At 40.0% G+C, this 20,431-nt stretch overlaps 1 protein-coding gene and 1 long non-coding RNA gene across 2 annotated transcripts in view; one reads left to right on the forward strand and one right to left on the reverse strand.

The window, feature by feature from the left end:
* The window catches only part of LOC128644990 (uncharacterized), a 115,170-nt gene that overhangs the window by 48,579 nt on the left and 46,160 nt on the right, over nucleotides 1–20,431 (reverse strand). The window lies entirely within an intron of this gene.
* The window catches only part of LOC128644989 (uncharacterized), a 163,199-nt gene continuing 161,350 nt past the window's right edge, over nucleotides 18,583–20,431 (forward strand). The window contains exon 1 of the mRNA XM_053697692.1: nucleotides 18,583–18,732. The gene's annotated coding sequence lies outside the window, so the exon portion shown is untranslated. The remainder of the gene's footprint in view (nucleotides 18,733–20,431) is intronic.

The following is a 20,431-nucleotide window of genomic DNA, read 5'->3' on the forward strand; positions in this document are numbered from 1 at the left end:
TTCAGTATGTCTCTTGGTCACTCAATATTCTCTCGTTTTCCATTTTGTAGTTGATTCTGTCCATGACAACGATTCAGCCCCCCTTATCCGCGGGTTTGATGGTCAAATTATAGTTATCTTCCAATGTTCTGATCATTTTGATCTGTGGTTGAGACAGATTGTGTGTTCTCAATTTCAATTTCTTTGACTGTAGGTCCTTGATCTCTTTACAGACTATCATTTCAAATGCTTCAATGGCTGCTCCCTTGCTATTTATAGGGTAAAACAATGACTTCGGTTTCAAATCCGTGTGTCTGTAGCCATCAGTATGTTCATATGGTTTATAAACAGATCTCTCGACTGCTGATTTGGCGAAGAATCTTTTCAATGTGAGCTTTTGGATAAATTCTTTCGTATTAATGAAAGATTGAAATGTATCCAAGCTCCTTGTGGGGGCGAATGAGAGGCCGAATTTGAGGATAGAATTTTCTTCCTTAGTTAAACTATGAGAACTTAAATTGAAAATTCCCTCAGTGCTCATTGTAGTCGATATTTCGTTCTCTTTGCTGTTTCTGTTATTTACTTTGGCCCCTCCTCGCCTTCCTCAGTGTATCTTCTTCTTGACGAAGTTGATGGTCTTTCCGGGCCCTAATTCTAAGCTTAACTACAGACTTATTAAATATTATAGTGATGATATAGAGGATATTAACCGTCTGGGTAAAATACAGATCCAAAGACTATGCCGTGAATTTCTCCCACCGGAAGTGACGTCAGTGATACACGGAGGCTACAAATAGATATGAATGATACCAGTAGAAATATTTTTGAGAGCGGTCATTTAAAAATTTTTATTAATAGAATTTATATTCTCACAGGTAGTATATCCTTAGAAGATTTAAGGGCTATATTCTATAAGATAAAATATCGCCAAACCAGAAACGGTCTCCTAGGGTAACTTCCGGTAGTTAATCTATGCATATATAAGGCCATCAGTTTAAGCATTAAACCAGTCTTGATAAAGGCCTAGAGAGGGCCGAAACGCGTAGACCTGCACTGGTAAGCCTTATTTCAATTGGAGGATTTTTGTTTGATAGTTCTACACATTGTCTTATCTTTTTTTTCACAGGTTTTCTCTCATAGGATTTATGTTTTTTGTCCAGCACCATATTTTTGTCCAGCACCCTATTGATATCGCCACATCTAGGGACAGTCACTAGAAGCACCAGTATTGGACACTATTGTTATATATTTTTTCACATTTTTTTGTTATCACTTGTTTTGTTTTACATTTGGATTTTTTATTACACTACCTCACAGGATCAACACTACTTACTGGCACACAACACTTGTGGACACTCGCCGCCAATCTATTGGATATTTGTGATCTTGGACTAATTTTTGGACTATTATCTTTGTATTTTTGCATTTTTTATTTTTCACATTTTCGATTGGTTCATTATTTGCACCTGCACTTGTCAGACATCACTGTTATATCTATCATATTACCAATTGGAATATCTTTGGAATTTGCTTATAGCATCTGTTTTCAGCATTTGTTTTTAGTATTTATTATTGTAATCATTTATGCTATTGTTTATATGCGTGGATCCACCGCAGTGTATAAGATTGTATATTATTGTTTTAACCAGATTGTAATAAATTTGTATTATCTATAATCACCTTAGCCTCCATTGTCTGGTGCCTAGGTATATTTTCATTCTTTTGATTTTTTTGTGAGTGATAGCTAGGTATCACTACCCTGGGCTTATAAGGTTTTAGTTGGCGCTGGGGTATACTTCATTAACAGAATTACCCTTTTAGGACTAATCTAAAAACCCTTTTGGAGTGATTGCTTCGGGCATGGAGGAAAGTATTCCCAGCAATGGGTTTTCTGTCTAGTACTGTGTATGTATATATTATTCTTCTTTAGGATGTGCCTAATTCATTTTAATGTATATCTAATCATGATGTTTGAATGTTTAAAATGAATTTACTCGCTTAATTGCTGATTTATGTATGTGTTTAACTTTTGGCCCCTTTATCAAATGTATTATTGTGACAATGTTTAGTTGCAACTTCATTCTTTGTAATCAATTGGAAAAGAGGGTGTGTATAGAGCTCCACTCCAGGTAAAGTGTTTTTATCCAATCACGTTGCTTTATAGGATATATAAGGCTCATGGGTACTTCTGACTGTAGCTACGATTACGGCTGTTTTAGCCGAAACGCATTAGCGCACAGTCCCTGGAGTGGGGACCTTCCTCCCTATGGGCCTATAGATTGTGTATTGTGACCTTTAATACACAAGCTGGTTTTAGATTTCTACAATAAAATTATTCCTTTAACTAGCCGAGTCTCCGTGTGCACCTCACTTTGGTTGTTAGTGGATTTTTGAAACGGAGGATTGCACTGCAGCACTCAGCGAATTCCTGCACCTAGTTGCGCCACCCACCTCAAGGATCGTCCAATCAGATGGATAAGCTGGAGAGAGCGGATGATGTCACACACCGATCTGTGAGTGAGCCAAGAGGGGAGAAAACACGACTACATATCAGGTAAAGCTGGTTTATTGTACCGGACTGATTGTGCGTTCTGGAGGACAGAGAGTAGTCGGTGTTGTACCCTGTGGACAGGTCACTACATGAAAGCTGTATTAGAGGCGGTTTGTGTATGTATTTATACCTCTCATTGAATGGAATATCGTGGATGAGGTGGGTGGGACTAGGAGACCCTTGCTATTACGGATATCTCTCTCCCTTTTGACACTCAGAACAATATTCATTACCTCTTTTTCTGAGGGGATCAAGGGTCAATATTTTGCTGTAGTATTGCAAGTGCCGTCATTTTCTTTTGACTGTTTCTATTAGATTAGGTGTAATTGAGTGTTTGTTATTTTTTGTAATTTAGTATTTTTTTGTTTTTGTAATTAGATAGTTTGTAATTTTTAGTAGTGTTAGGATTTTTTTAATGTGTAGTTTAGTTTAATTTAATTGGTAGTTAGTTTAATTTTAGTTTAATAATTATATTAGTTTAATTGTTAGTTTAAGCTTAGTTTTTTTATTTGACAAGTACGTTTTAATTTAATTTAAGCTAGGGAAATTGTAAATTTAATATAAAGTTAGGGGGGCTTAGGTTTAGGGGTTACTAGTTTAATTTAGTTTATTTTGATGTGGGGGGGCTTGCAGTTTAGGGGTTAATAGGTTTATTATAGTGGCGGTGGTGTAGGGCTTAATAACTTTAGTATAGTGGGGGTGATGTGGGCAGACGGCAGATTAGGGGTTAATAGGGATTAATACATTTTATTAGTGGCAGCGATGTCGGGAGCGGCAGATTAGGGGTTAATACATTTATTATAGTGTTTGCGATGCGGGAGGGCCTTGGTTTAGGGGTTAATAGGTAGTTTATGGTTGTCAGTGCACTTTTTAACACTTTAGTTATGAGTTTTATGTTACAGCTTTGTAGCGTAAAACTCATAACTACTGACTTTAGATGGCGGTATGGATCTTGTTGTTTTAGGCTGTAACGCTCACTTTTTAGCCAGAATGCAAAACTCATAATACTGGCACTATGGGAATCCCATTAAAAACTTCATTTTTACGAGTGTGGTACTGACGTTGCGTTACAGGCTAAAAGGCTTGCGGTACAGCTATACCGACAAGACTCGTAATGACTGTGTTAGAGAAAATAATGCGTTATGGGCCACAACGCTGCTATTTGACTCATAACGCACATCTCGTAATCTAGGTGTATGAGTTTAAATAAATAACTGCATTGGTATTTATAAATGTTTGACTTATTTCAAAATAACAACATCTGTTTCTTTATTTTTCAGACATGTAATAAACCAACAAGATATCCTATGAACATTGGTCATAAACATAAGTCCATGCACTGAATATTAAAGTGATATCCAGAAGTATACAATATTTATAATACCTGGAAAGATGAAAATTGTAAACTGAAGTAAAATATTAATTGAATCCATGCTGAGTATAAGTATAAAAGAATCCTTTCAAGTCCCTTCATAAAAATGTGATTTCTAAATGCATCTTCTAAAATATTATAGGTGGAATACTCATGTTTGAACTTTTAATGACGTGCTCGGTCAGACTAAATAGGCCATGTATGGAACATATAGTTTATTAAAACTAGGAAATTATAAGTGTATATAAATAGGCATTTGATAAAAATATATACTTTCAGTACTTAAATTTAATAATGAAACTGTTTACCAATGTCTGCTGCCACCGATGGTTCAGAAATGGTATTACAGCTAAAAGGGTTTGGCTGTTATTAAAATACATGCATTTCCAGGGACCAATGAGATGTTCAGCTCCGATGGGCCTATCAGAAGAAAAGCTCCGATAATGGTGTTCCCAGTTTTCACCAATGATTATAGAATATGGGTCGGCTTTATCACTTGATAAAGTCACAAACACAGGAAGTAAAAAAGGGTGGGGGATGCTGCTTAAACTGACTGCTGAATTGATCTGCGGCCTTGGATTACAGTCTCTATAAAGCAAAATTGGGCCTAACATTTTATTTCCAGAATTGCACATTCTCTTTATATGACAGTGAAAATAAGTTATCTGAAAAAGCTAAAACTTTCAAATTGGTTTATTTTATAATGTATTAATGGTTATTTTATATTTTAATAGAAATTATTTATAGCATAGTTAAACTACAGCTGTGAGTTGCAAGGTAATTTATTCTTATATTTAATATTAATTAGACCAAGGGTAGTAAGTATACTGGTGTTAAATATTAATATTTAGAAATAATTTTTGTATTTTAATGTCATAAGTTAATTCCTGCCATTGGAATATATTTTATAATTTGTTTTATTGTGGCTAAATAAGAGGTTGTTTCAGGCCAGATTAATTGGCATATAAATTGACTTTTGCATTAATAATATACAATTTCTCTGATTATTATAAGTTCAGCATTATAACTTAGAGGCTTATATAGTGGCAGTAAATTAGAGTTATTGGCTACTTATAGACTGTTCTGGTATTCTCAGTTGTGATATTTTAATAAGTGATTCATTGTGAGTAAGGTAAATTTTTAGAGATATATTTTATCGTCTGTTTTGTATAGAAAATTGTAACAGAATAAGCATGTATAATTGTTTCATAATCTAGTTTTTACATAAATATAATTCAATGTGTCTATAAAGATAACTGATCAGAACAAAGGATTAAATATAATTTTTTAATAATAATATTGTTGTCAAAATTATAGATATCTCAGTAGTGATATTTTGGAGTACACTACAGAGATCTAATATCTTACTGAAGTGTATCAACAAAGTTCTGCTATATTAATTGTAGATATCACTGACAATAGTTTTATACTGCTATTAATTATTAATATTCATAATTACAATACGTAAAAGTACTAAAACACCCTGGTGATACATGTTACTTCCTAAGCAGCTTCTTGTGTTTAGCAATAAATTGTTTCATGGAATTGCGTGATTAATGCATCACTGATATATAATAAACGTAATAATGAAGCAGTTGTCCTGTTAATACATAAGCTTAGAAATAGAACACAGGAGTAATGATAATGTATTTCTGGAGCACACACACGTTACCCCTGATAAAAGGAGGTGCATAACTATTTGTGGCAGGGAAAGGAGAAGCTGCCCTGTCCCACATTGCACCTGCCTGTGTGTATCTATCTTCACACACCAGTCCAGAAATGAAAATCAGGACTGCATATGCGCAGTGAACGTGGAGGCGGACTCTCCCCAGCCTGTAGCAGCAAAGCACTAAGCAGGCTGAGGAACCCAGTCTGTGCAGGATCTGTTGTGTGCAAAGATGAACAGGCCAGCTAGGTAAAGCGCCATCCTTCCTTCTGCTCGCTTAAGACTAGCAACAACAAAACTGCTCTTCTTACCTGTGTGGTACCGAAAGGCCTCCTTCCTGTCCGCTGCCGATTGACTCCCAACCCCCGTAGCTCACCTCCCTGGTCCTCCCCATACTGAGCAGTGCAGCTCCCTGCTCTGGCCCCTCAAAAACAGCTTATAAAAGAGGCAGAAGCAGACTCTAGCTCACTATAACGCAGAATCGCAAGAGATTCCCCAGGAAACATAAAGGAAACGCAGGCAAGGTGAAGAAGACATGAGCAAGCATATATAGGGTAAGACTCCTCTTACAAATTTAGGCTAGCCAATAGCCGCCTTCCTACATATACAGTAAACATTGTACATACAAAAATCCAGCCGTGATTGGCAGGATGGAGGACGCTAAGGCTGACAGGCAAGTCCGCTCCACATTCAACTTACTTATACAGTGTTATAAGATGTCTTAGTGAGGGGGCATAGCGGGTAAGTGAATTCCTTAAGTACCACACATCCACATGTGGACAGCATAAGACCCTGAAGGGGCTGTTTGTTTGGGAAATCTGTTTGGATATTACAGTAAAAGCACTTGCAACCCTAGACCTCCAGACGCCCTGGGATTATACAAGGTCTGGAACTTTAATCCTATATAATAAAAAGCCAAGTGTGTTTGTCCGAAGCTGTCATGCACAGTAGAGACTGCGCACAAAGACAAACACACCTGGTTTTCTAACTGTCTTGACTTCCTCCTGGCGTCGTGTGTGGTGGAGTGGGCGTGGCCGGTGGGCGCGACGTGGGCGTGACCCGGGTGTGACATGGGCATGGTCGGGCGGGGCCATGCATGATGTGGACGGGGCGGGCGGGGCCGAGCGTGACACGGGCAGGGCTGGGCGGGGCCAGATGCCGGGTGAGTGCACAGTGAGTGATTCATTTCATTGAGACAGAGAGCTCTAAAAAGAAGGGGATAGTGAGAGCAGAAGAGGGGGATAAAGAGAGGGGGAGAGTGAGCAAAAGAGAGGGGGGAGATAGCACAAAAGAGAGGGGGAGAGCACAAAAGAGAGGGGGAGAGCCCAAAAGAGAGGGGGGAGAGCACAAAAGAGAGGGGGGAGAGCACAAAAGAGAGGGGGGAGAGCACAAAAGAGAGGGGGGTGAGAGAGCACAAAAGAGAGGGGGAGAGAGAGAACAAAAGAGAGGGGGAGAGAGAGAACAAAAGAGAGGGGGAGAGAGCACAAAAGAGAGGGGAGAGAGCACAAAAGAGAGGGGACAGAGCACAAAAGAGAGGGGGGAGAGAGCACAAAAGAGAGAGGGGAGAGAGCACAAAAGAGAGAGGGGGAGAGAGAGCACAAAAGAGAGAGGGGGAGAGAGGGCACAAAAGGAAGGGGGAGAGAGCACAAAAGAGAGGGGGAAGAGAGCACAAAAGAGAGGGGGGAGTGCACAAAAGAGAGGGGGGAGAGAGCACAAAAGAGAGGGGGAGAGAGCGCAAAAGAGAGGGGGAGAGCGCAAAAGAGAGGGGGAGAGCACAAAAGAGAGGTGGAGAGAGACAGCAAAAGAGAGAGAGTCAGCAAAAGAGAGGGAGAGAGACAGCAAAAGAGAGGGGGGGAAAGAGAGAGCAAAAGAGAGGGGAAAAAGAGAGGGGAGAAAGAGAGAGCAAAAGAGAGGGGAAAAGAGAGGGGAGAAAGAGAGAGCAAAAGAGGGGGGAGAGAGAGAGCAAAAGAGAGGGGGGAGAGAGCAAAAGAGAGGGGGGAGAGAGCACAAAAGAGAGGGGGAGAGTGCACAAAAGAGAGGGGAGAGAGAGCAGCAATACCTTATTACATTTGTTTCTCTGTAGGTGCTTTATCCACTAGTCATCAGAGAGAAATGGATTTTAAATACTAAAGGTAGGAATAGGTAGATGTCTAGTACTAGTACAAACAGTTACCCATATTCATTAGCTTCGTAGTCCATTTTGTTAAAGGCACATGCAAAATCATTTGAAAGTGACGCAGCATATCTGTAAAAAGCTGACTAGAAAGTATAACAAACCTCTATATAAAAAAAGGAAGCTATTTTATATCAACATTTCTCAATAACCACATCCCATTGTAAATGAATTCCAAGTATACCATCTGGATACTTGTCCAGGGATTTACAAGGGAGAATGCCTCTGGCATGTTCAGGCACAGTCACTGTCTTTTATACCTAAGTTTACTATTAAGTCTGCAAGATCATGATAAAATCTCACCAGATTACGTTAAATCCCGGCGGGCGTGACGTGGGCGTGCCCTGGGTGTGGCGTGGTCGGGCGGGCCACGCGTGATGTGGACAGGGCTGAGCATGACGCGGACAGGGCTGGGCGGGGCCAGATGCCGGGTGAGTGCACAGTGAGTGATTCATTTCATTGAGACAGAGAGCTCTAAAAAGAAGGGAATAGTGAGAGCAGAAGAGGGGGATAAAGAGAGGGGGGAGAGTGAGCAAAAGAGATTGGGGAGAGTGAGCAAAGGAGAGGGATGAGATAGCACAAAAGAGAGGGGGAGAGCACAAAAGAGCACAAAAGAGAGGGGGAGAACACAAAAGAGAGGGGGAGAGCACAAAAGAGAGGGGGGTGAGAGAGCACAAAAGAGAGGGGGAGAGAGCACAAAAGAGAGAGGGAGAGAGCACAAAAGAGAGAGGGAGAGAGCACAAAAGAGAGGGGGAGAGAGCACAAAAGAGAGGTGTGAGAGAGCACAAAAGAGAGAGGGGGAGAGAGAGCACAAAAGGAAGGGGGAGAGAGCACAAAAGAGAGGGGGAAGAGAGCACAAAAGAGAGGGGGAGAGTGCACAAAAGAGAGGGGGGAGAGAGCGCAAAAGAGAGGGGGGAGAGAGCGCAAAAGAGAGGGGGAGAGAGCGCAAAAGAGAGGGGGAGAGAGACAGCAAAAGAGAGGGGGAGAGAGACAGCAAAAGAGAGGGAGAGAGACAGCAAAAGAGGGAGAGAGACAGCAAAAGAGGGAGAGAGACAGCAAAAGAGAGGGGGGAAAGAGAGAGCAAAAGAGAGGGGAAAAAGAGAGGGGAGAAAGAGAGAGCAAAAGAGAGGGGGAGAGTGAGATAAAGAGAGGGGGGAGAGTGCACAAAAGAGAGGGGGAGAGAGCACAAAAGAGAGGGGGAGAGAGCGCAAAAGAGAGGGGAGAGCGCAAAAGAGAGGGGGAGAGCGCAAAAGAGAGGGGGAGAGAGACAGCAAAAGAGAGGGAGAGAGACAGCAAAAGAGAGGGAGAGAGACAGCAAAAGAGGGAGAGAGACAGCAAAAGAGGGAGAGAGACAGCAAAAGAGAGGGGGGAAAGAGAGAACAAAAGAGAGGGGAAAAAGAGAGGGGAGAAAGAGAGAGCAAAAGAGAGGGGGAGAGTGAGATAAAGAGAGGGGGGAGAGTGCACAAAAGAGAGGGGGGAGAGAGCACAAAAGAGAGGGGGAGAGAGCGCAAAAGAGAGGGGAGAGCGCAAAAGAGAGGGGGAGAGCGCAAAAGAGAGGGGGAGAGAGACAGCAAAAGAGAGGGAGAGAGAGAGCAAAAGAGAGGGGGAGAGTGAGCAAAAGAGAGGGGGGAGAGTGCACAAAAGAGAGGGGGGGGGAGAGCACAAAAGAGAGGGGGAGAGAGCACAAAAGAGAGGGGGGAGAGAGCACAAAAGAGAGGGGGAGAGAGCACAAAAGAGAGGGGGGAGAGAGCACAAAAGAGAGGGTAAAGAGAGCACAAAAGAGAGGGGGGAGAGAGCACAAAAGAGAGGGGGGAGAGAGCGCAAAAGAGAGGGGGGAGAGAGCACAAAAGAGAGGGGGGAGAGAGCGCAAAAGGGAGGGGGGAGAGAGCACAAAAGAGAAGGGGAGAGAGTGCAAAAGAGAGGGAGAGAGAGCAAAAGAGAGGGAGAGAGAGAGCAAAAGAGGGAGAGAGACAGCAAAATAGGGAGAGAGACAGCAAAAGAGATGGGGGAGAGAGAGCAAAAGAGAGGGGAGAAAGAGAGAGCAAAAGAGGGGAGAGAGAGAGAGAGCAAAAGAGAGGGGGAGAGAGAGAGCAAAAGAGAGGGAGAGAGACAGCAAAAGAGGGAGAAAGACAACAAAAGAGGGAGAGAGACAGCAAAAGAGAGGGGGGGAGAGAGAGCAAAAGAGAGGGGGAAAAGAGAGGGGAGAAAGAGAGAGCAAAAGAGAGAGGGGGGAGAGAGAGAGCAAAAGAGAGGGGAGAAAGAGAGAGCAAAAGAGAGGGGATATAGAGAGAGAGAGCAAGGGGTGGGACCGCTGTACTGCAAAAAATGGCCCGTGTACACAGGCTTTTGGACTAGTAAGGACATAATCCATTTTAGAACCTTGGACACTTTTAATGAACACTACAAAGTGGAATTATTGCACTTTATACCAGAATCAAATGGAATATGTTTGCACATCAGTTTTTAATTATTGTATGTATTTTTTAATGTTCTGAGTGTTTCCACTGGTGGATATTTAACATTGTAATCAACATTGGATAGAATATTTTGTTAGTAATAAACACATTGGGGCCGAATTTATCAATTGTCGGTTGGACATGATCCGCTGTAGCCCGACATCGCTGAATGCCAACAGCATACGCTGTCGGCATTTAACATTGCACAAGCAGTTCTGGTGAACTGCTTGTGCAATGCCGCTCCCTGCAGATTCACGGCCAATCGACCGCTAGCAGGGGATGTCAATCAACCCGCATACGATCAGGCAGATTAATGTCCGCCGCCTCAGAGGAGGCGTACGAGTTAAGTAGCAGCGGTCTTAAGACTGATGTTTCTTAACTCCTGTTTCCGCCGAGCCTGAATGCTTGCACGGAAACAGGTACATTCAGGGCCATTCGGCCCTTAATAAATTGGCCCCTATCTATTTAATTGTTCTCAGTGTGTGTGTGTTTTAGCTATTTTATAGCGCATTTGGTTTTCTTTTGTATTTTCAGATTTAGAGCTGTTTCCAGAGAATAGCTCCATTATCATTTGCCTAAAAACTCTCTTCTCCCCCACTATTCAATTTATTGTGAGTTTATAGGCCATTCTTTCATTCCCCTGCTAACATAACCCCTAATGAGTCACTATAGGCAAAATCTATCATCATTGCAGACAGGTTAACAAGTAGTGTACCTGGCCGTCTGCAGTCACCACTTTAGGTTTCTTGTGCAGTGCCTCCCCCTGCTCCTGCGGAATCAATTGAGCAAGAGCAGAGCAAGTCAATAACCCAGAATGAGCGAGTGCTGATGTGATAGATCTCACCAACTCTGGTGGAAAGACAAAAGAAGCAGTGTCTGCTTCTTAAACATGTGGCTGCAATCTCACTCATGCAAACCTGTTCCTCAAAGCCACAAAACCTACAAATACTGCTTCATAACTTTACCCCTATGTGTATTTATTTATATGGTGTTCTTAATAAAAGGCATGAGATTACCCCACTAGCCTGCTCCTGTCCCTGCATGTGGGAACCAGTGAAGGAGACTGAGATTTTCACCCATGCAGTGACAGCTTAATCACTTTGGCTGTTCCACCTATCTATATAGCTTCCTTGGCTTGTGTCTTTTTAAAGATTAGCAAAGGTATCCAACTAGGGACAGCTGCTATACCCTCAGATAACCCAGCAGATGAAAGTCACCCTCCACCTAAGAGAGCTCCCATATGCCAGTCCATCCTACGATTTGCTTGGCAGCAGTGGCTTGAGACTCACTTGTCCATCATATTATCAAATACAGACTCTCATTATTGTTGTCTGCTAAATACCAGACTCAGTAGTGTCTTAGAAAGTCTTAACTTAATCTACATTTCACATTATTAGAACTTGTTTCTCAAACTTCGCAGCAATACCTTATTACATTTGTTTCTCTGTAGGTGCTTTATCCACTAGTCATCAGATGACCATCCTAGTTATCAGCTGACCATCTGTCTACTTATATATGTAAATTTGTTTTTAATAAACACATTTATTCACTGTTTGCAGTTATAGTTCTAAGGAGGAGCTAAGCCCCCCAATACATTTCTGTAACTTAACTGAACCATATGGTGCCAGTAACTCTGACCACTCTCTTTTTTACATGTCCACAGCTCTAAGGCAAGGAGAGTGGTAAAGGAGAGAGAAATGGATTTTAAATACTAAAGGTAGGAATAGGTAGATGTCTAGTACTAGTACAAACAGTTACCCATATTCATTAGCTTCGTAGTCCAGTTTGTTAAAGGCACATGCAAAATCATTTGAAAGTGACGCAGCATATCTGTAAAAAGCTGACTAGAAAGTATAACAAACCTCTATATAAAAAAAGGAAGCTATTTTACATCAACATTTCTCAATAACCACATCCCATTGTAAATGAATTCCAAGCATACCATCTGGATACTTGTCCAGGGATTTACAAGGGAGAATGCCTCTGGCATGTGCAGGCACAGTCACTCTCTTTTATACCTAAGTTTACTATTAAATATGCAAGATCATGATGAAATTTCACCAGATTATGGTTAAATCCCAAAAGATCACCGTAAAGCAAATGAGAATATTGCACTGACTAAGCTGATTGACTACTTGTTGTTTCACCATGCAGATGAAAGTAAAAGGAGGTGCTGAATGCTAACTGCTTGTTACTCTGGTCCTTGTTTTAAAGGGACAGTCAACACCAGAATTGTTGTTGTTTTTAAAGATAGATAATCCCTTAATTACCCATTCCCCAGTTTTGCATAACCAACACAGTTATAATAATACACATTTTACCTCTGTGATTACCTTGTATCTGCGCCTCTGCAGACTGCCCCCTTATTTAATTTTTTTTGACAGACTTGCATTTTAGCCAATCATTTGAAAAATTGTCAAATGCAGAGACGGCCTTCAAGGTCTAAGAAATTAGCATATAAACCTCCTAGGTTTAGCTTTGAACTAAGAATACCAAGAGAACAAAGCAAAATTGGTGCTAAAAGTAAATTGGAAAGTTGTTTAAAATTGCACGCTCTATTTGAATCATGAAAGTTTTTTGGGACTTGACTGTCCCTTTAAATGTGGAAAAACCTGGATATCTATCTATCTGTCTATCTATCTCTATCTGTCTTTAGCTATCATTTTCTAGCATCTATCTATGAGTTATATATTACATAAGCTGAGACTTTGGTTAATAATCAGACTGTGGACTAGTTTTCTATAAGACCCAGAGGATCATTGACAGCAATTTAAATACTGCACATTGTTTTATGGGTAGCCACAAGTGAGTGCCATTTTCTCAGTTTTACTTATTCTTTTCCTTCATATCATTATTTGAGCTATGGGGGTATATTTATCAAGCAGTGGATACTTCTTATTCTGCGCCAGCCTTCTGGCTTGCTGGAAACAGGATTTAAGAAGCAGCAGTCTTAAGACCGCTGATCCTTAACTCGTCCACTACCTCTGAGGTGACGGACTGCAATCATCTCAATCAAATATGATCAAGATGATTGGCAATGGCTATCAGCCAATTACCCGCGAATGTGCAGGGGGCTGCATTGCACAAGCATTTCACCAGAAATGCTTGTGCAATGTTAAATGCCGACAGCGTATGCTGTCGGCATTTAGCAATGCAGGGTGGACATGATTCGCTATAGCAAATCATGTCTGCCCGGGGTATGATAAACCCCCATGGTGTCTATAATGATGTGTTTGGTTATGAAACCTTAGGCATACTTATATTGAGAGTATTACAATTGAGAATAAATAAGTGCAAGAGAGTTAAAATAGTTTAATAATCTTTACAATAGCTAGTGGATCAATTTAGTGTGGATTATTGCTTTTATCTAGTGCTGCTTTTATCCTAGAATTGAAATATTATATGATGGGTATATGTTGTCATCATTCCACTCAACGTGTTCATCAGTTTTGTGTTGAAAGCAGAGATACTCTCATGTGATGCTCTATCCAAGGCATAGGTATTTTAACAAGCTTATATACATTTCTATTGTGTCTCTATGAGTAGCCTCAGTGACACAGTGAGAATAGCACAGGCTCTTCATTGCTGTCTATAGGGCAGTAATGATGTATAGGATGTCGGTATCAATCTGCTTATAATAGTTTGGCTATTGCTCACAGTAACAACCAGGCATATATAAAAAGGAGCAGACAGAAGGGTAGCCCAAGTAAAAGTTCCAAAGGTCAGAAACAGGATATGCCTGACAAGCTACGGTCATAACATGGAGGACAGATCAGGATGAAGAATGCCAAGGACTTCATTCAGTCCACAAACAAAGGTCCACAGCACCACAGCTTAATTTATGTAATAAATGTGATAAATACTTTATCACATTTATTACACATTTCTTTGTTTTTGTGATATTATGGTATTTGTTATCACAGCTTAATTTATGTCTTCTTAATTGTTAGACAGACAAAATACAAAGTGTAACGTTTTGGGGTCTCCCCCTTTATTATTCAGGGTCTTAATACAGAATAACCAAGTACAGAATTATGTCCTTAAAGGCCTTTTAACGCTTCCTATAAAAATTTGTTTTCTAATTTCTAATATTGTACTCTACTCGTAATCTAGAAGGACTTACATAAAAAGAATATTCATAACCTTTTCTAGAACCATAGTAGCAACAAGGTCAGAAATCAATAGAGTTTGAATATATATAAGAAAATTACTTTTTGTGACACAGATTTTTTGACAGTGCAAAAAAGATGGACTAGTTGGAAAGTTGATAGGACAGATTTGCAAAAACGCTGGCATGAAAAGTATCATCATCTTATTTTACTGAGCATTACATTTTAAAGTAAGTGTCTCCTTGACATAAAGATTATTAGTGCACTTGTCTTAATGAGATACACAGTTCCTAAGGTAAAAATTACCTTTAAAACAATCCCTGAGGGCCCCATAATACCAAAGAGGCATCAAGCCAGAGAGTTTTAGAGAATCGGGCCTGATATCTTTTCCAGGGGTCTTCATGCCTCGAACAACATAATTTAGGCTGATGCAGCATCTCAGATTTGGTAGCTACAAAGATCCCTTAGGAACATTATTGTATCTAAAGGGGTCAATTTATCAAGCCTCGAATGGGCTAAAGAACGCTGCTCCATAACTTGTCCATCTGCTCTGAAGCGGCGGACAGAAATCAAACCGAATACGATCGGGTTGATTGACACCCCCTGCTAGTGGCCAATTGGCAGCGAATCTGCAGGGGGTGGGATTGCACCAGCAGTTTACAAGAACTGCTGGTGCAATGATGAATGCCGACAACGTATGCAGGCAGAATTTATCGATGTGCTGCGACATGATACACTACATCATATCATGTGCGCTCGCACATTAATAAATTTACCCCATAGAATTTACTTGCTAGGGTCAGGCAAAATAATTTTTATAGATTCAATGAGCTAAATGATGTAAGTAATTAAAGGACCACTAAACTTGACATTACAACAACACATAAAATGTTTCATTATTGCGAGTGAAACATTATTGCAATATACATTCATTATTTATTTTGCAGCATTTTGTTGTAAAATACATCTAAAAAAAAATGTGTTTGTTTCACTATCTCCAAGGGAGGCTTAGATTAATACTTTAAGATGTCACATGCTTTTAAAATGTGAATTATCAGTTTTGCATCAGCAATCATGATAGACAAAGCATTATTTGCAATATTAACCAAGCTGAATCAGTGCTAAAGCCCCTTAAGGGAATACAAGAGTGCAGGCTACCCAGTGTGCACATGTGCAAACAGACACCTAGATTACGAATTTTGCATTAGGCTTAAAAAGCAGCGTTGGCTGGTCCTAAATTTTTAAGCCCTAATCTGCCGAACCGGACATCGCCACCACTATAATAAATATATTAACCCCTAAACCGCCACACTCCCGCCTCGCAAACATTAGATAATTATTATTAACCCCTAATCTGCCGTCCCTAACAACGCGACACCTACCTACATTTATTAACCCCTAATCTGCTGCCCCCAACGTCGCCGCCACTATACTAAAGTTATTAACCCCTAAATCTAAGTCTAACCTTAACCCCCCCTAACTTAAATATAATTAAAAGAAATCTAAATAAAAAATACTATAATTAACTAAATTATTCCTATTTAAAACTAAATACTTACCTGTAAAATAAACCCTAAACTAGCTACAATATAACTAATAGTTACATTGTAGCTAGCTTAGGGCTTATTTTTATTTTACAGACAAGTTTGTATTTATTTTAACTAGGTAGAATAGTTATTAAATAGTTATTAACTATTTAATAAACTACCTAGCTAAAATAAATACATTTTGACCTGTAAAATAAAACCTAACCTAAGTTACACTAACACCTAACACTACACTATAATTAAATTAATTCCCTAAATTAAATACAATTAAATACAATTAAATAAAATTAGCTAAAGTACAACCCCCCCCCCCACTAAATTACAGAAAATAATAAACAAATTACAAGATTTTTAAACTAATTACACCTAATCTAATCCCCCTAACAAAATAAAAAAGCCCCCCAAAATAAAAAAAAAGCCCTACCCTACATTAAATTACAAATAGCCCTTAAAAGGGCCTTTTGCGGGGCATTGCCCCAAAGTAATCAGCTCTTTTACCTGTAAAACAAAATTACAAATCCCCCCCAACATTAAAACCCACCACCTACACAACCAACCCTACTCTAAAACCCACCCAATACCCCCTTAAAAAAACCTAACACTAACCCCTTGAATATCACCTTACCGGGAGAAGTCTTCATCCAACCGGTCCGAAGTCCTCAACGAAGCCGGGAGAAGTCTTCCTCCAAGCCGGGCGAAGTGGTCCTCCAGACGGGAAGAAGTCTTCATCCAGACGGCATCTTCTATCTTCATCCATCCGGTGCAGAGCTGGTCCATCTTCAAGACATCCGAAGCAGAGCATCCTCTTCATCCGACGGCTAACACTGAATGAAGGTTCCTTTAAATGACGTCATCCAAGATGGCGTCCCTTAGATTCCGATTGGCTGATAGAATTCTATCAGCCAATCGGAAATTAAGGTAGAAAAAATCCTATTGGCTGATGCAATCAGCCAATAGGATTGAGCTGGCATTCTATTGGCTGTTCCAATCAGCCAATAGAATGCCAGCTCAATCCTATTGGCTGATTGCATCAGCCAATAGGATTTTTTCTACCTTAATTCTGATTGGCTGATAGAATTCTATCAGCCAATCGGAATCTAAGGGACGCCATCTTGGATGATGTCATTTAAAGGAACCTTCATTCAGTGTTAGCCGTCGGATGAAGAGGATGCTCCACGTCGGATGTCTTGAAGATGGAACCGCGCCGGATGGATGAAGATAGAAGATGCCGTCTGGATGAAGACTTCTGCCCGTCTGGAGAACCACTTCGCCCGGCTTGGATGAAGACTTCTCCCGGCTTCGTTGAGGACTTCGGACTGGTTGGATGAAGACTTCTCCCGGTAAGGTGATCTTCAAGGGGTTAGTGTTAGGTTTCTTAAGGGGGTATTGGGTGGGTTTTAGAGTAGGGTTGGTTGTGTGGGTGGTGGATTTTAATGTTGGGGGGCGATTTGTAATTTTTTTTACAGGTAAAAGAGCTGATTACTTTGGGGCAATGCCCCGCAAAAGGCCCTTTTAAGGGCTATTTGTAATTTAGTGTAGGGTAGGGCTTTTTTATTTTGGGGGGGATTAGATTAGGTGTAATTAGTTTAAAAATCTTGTAATTTGTTTATTATTTTCTGTAATTTAGTGGGGGGGGGTTTGTACTTTAGCTAATTTTATTTAATTGTATTTAATTTAGTTAATTGTATTTTATTTAGGGAATTAATTTAATTATAGTGTAGTGTTAGGTGTTAGTGTAACTTAGGTTAGGTTTTATTTTACAGGTAAATTTGTCTTTATTTTAGCTAGGAAGTTTATTAAATAGTTAATAACTATTTAATAACTATTCTACCTAGTTAAAATAAATACATACTTGCCTATAAAATAAAAATAAACCCTAAGATCGATACAATGTAACTATTAGTTATATTGTAGTTAGCTTAGGGTTTATTTTATAGATAAGTATATAGTTTAAAATAGGAATAATTTAGTTAATGATAGGAATTTTATTTAGATTTATTTAAATTATATTTATTAGGGGGGGTTAGGGTTATACTTAGGTTTAGGGGTTAATAAATTTAGAATAGTGGCGGTGACGTTGGGGGCGGCAGATTAGGGGTTAATAAATATAATGTAGGTGTCGGCGATGTTGGGGGCAGCAGATTATGGGTTAATAGGTATAATGTAGGGGGCGGCAGATTAGGGGTTAATAATATAATATAGGTGTCAGCGATGTCGGGGTGGCAGATTAGGGGTTAATAAGTGTAAGATTAGGGGTGTTTAGACTCGGTGTTCATGTTAGGGTGTTAGGTGTATACATAACTTTTATTTCCCCATAGGAATCAATGGGGCTGCGTTAGGAGCTAAACGCTGCTTTTTTGCAGGTGTTAGACTTTTTTTCAGCCGGCTCTCCCCGTTGATTCCTATGGGGAAATCGTGCACGAGCACGCACAACCAGCTAACGTAAGCAGCGCTGGTATTGGAGTGAGATGTGGAGCAAAATTTTGCTCAATGCTCACTTTTTGTCAACGCCGGGTTTGTAAAAACTAGTGTCCCTTTAATACTGAAATTTCAGTTCTCAGAAGCAGTTAACTGCTTTGTTTGCATATCTGCAGTGCATGGCTAAAGACACAGACTGGATCATGGGAGGAGGTTGGCAGTTTTCCTCAGCACTCTGTTGCTACCTCAGAGTTCTAAAATGATTAAACGTCAGTTGATTGTGAGTAGTCTTAGATATTCACTGCCTCCTCATTCTGGCAGCAGCTGCTGCATCACTTCACCATAGCAACAAGATTCAGAGAGACGTCACTGGTCATGTGATTCTACACTCCAGGTCTGCCGCCAAACCAAAGTGAGAGTAATCCTGGCCTAAGGGTGGCCTGTTTGACCTCCATAAAACAGTAAGTATTTCTGCAAATCCCTCTAGTGGTGAAGGAGTTAGGGATTCTAAAACAGATAATATATATATATATATATATATATATATATATATATATATATATATATATATATGTATGTATATATATATATATATTTATTTATTTATATGCTGCATATAATAGTACTGTTTAAACATCTTGTGTGCACAGGCCTTTCATTAAGTTTTTACTGATGATAGACAAATAAATTGTTATTGCTATACTATGTATTAATAAGAGAATTGTATGGAGGGTACAGATGAGCTATATAAATGGTCTGCTCACTTAATTCCCTTGTATGATGAGGATATTCAGAGACTGCCGTCGTCAGGTGATTATCACAAGGGATGAAGTAAACAGACAGAGCCCTGGGGACATGAAGATAAATGCTAAAGATAAGAGTGACGTGTGAATGCAGCTTACCTTACCCTGTGAAAAAGCTGTTTTGTGCTGTTGTTACTTTCTATCCAATGGAGGGTTTTTAATGCTTGTTGTACAAAACACATATGGGGTGCTAGGCTGTAATCTGGGACAGTATTGGTGCAGAACTGAGTTTTAGGAAGAAGCTATTAACTGTCCCCATATGCTGAAGCCCTTGGCCTTTTAGCCAACCCAGCAGGAAATTCATATTTATGCCCAACTGATACTCATTGATCAAGCCGTCCACCATTCTGTGGTTGGTGGCAGGGACACACTTTTACAATCATTAAAGCAGAAAGTAATTTAAAGTGACAGCTGGATGATTACTACTCACGATGCTATTGATTTCTCTCCTATATCTGCAGCTTTCAATAAAGCTGTTAACTTAATATAACCCATTAAAGAATCCAGATGGTAAAGCTCTGCATTTTATACTGGGTGCCACCATCTTGTAGCACACATATTTATGCATCCTGTGACAGAAGCAGTGCACTTTCACTGATCTGTGATGTTACTGGCTTTTTGATAGTTGTATATTTTACTTCAGTTTAGCTCACATAATAGAGAGCAGAGCTGTTAAGTTTTTGCTGTTTTTTTTACACAGTTTAAAAGTAACATAACAAATATAATATGAAAAACAAAGAGTGCGGCAGCAACAAGCAGAGGCAAATAAAGTATGTTTAAAAATACAATACTTTATTGATCCATTAAAAAGCCTTTAGGCAAAATATATATAGATACAAAGGGTAGCAGGATAGGAACCTCCTTACATGTTTCGTGCCTATGCTCAGGGCTGGATTGGCCTACCAGGATACCAGGAGATTTCCCGGTGGGCTGCAGCAACTGGGGCTGGAAAGCTACAATTTAAATGGGGTATTAATATATGCAATAGGGTTGTAGGGTGCCTATATAACATCAATCTGACATTTTTATTTAACACAAAGTAATATAATTTAATTCTGTAAAAATATTGGGGAAAGAGTAACCCTGTAATCCCCTTTGAGAAAAATGGGGCATGTGCAATCTACCAATTTAACAGAAAATAGGGCTGGTCTTCATATTTTTCCAGGGCTGCTTTTTATTGCCAGTCCGGCCCTGCCTATGCTTGGCACTTAATCATAGGAGTAAGGTGTAATAGTACAGCCCCTACTATTTAAAGGGGAAGTACCCAATGATGGCAAAGCTGAGAAAACACCTGAACAAATTAGTGTTTAAAACTGCTTACCTTCACTTAGCACTTGCCAAAAACATGAAAAAAACA

The sequence above is a fragment of the Bombina bombina genome, chromosome 1 (assembly GCF_027579735.1).
Source record: "Bombina bombina isolate aBomBom1 chromosome 1, aBomBom1.pri, whole genome shotgun sequence".
Classification (NCBI taxonomy): Eukaryota; Metazoa; Chordata; class Amphibia; order Anura; family Bombinatoridae; genus Bombina; species Bombina bombina.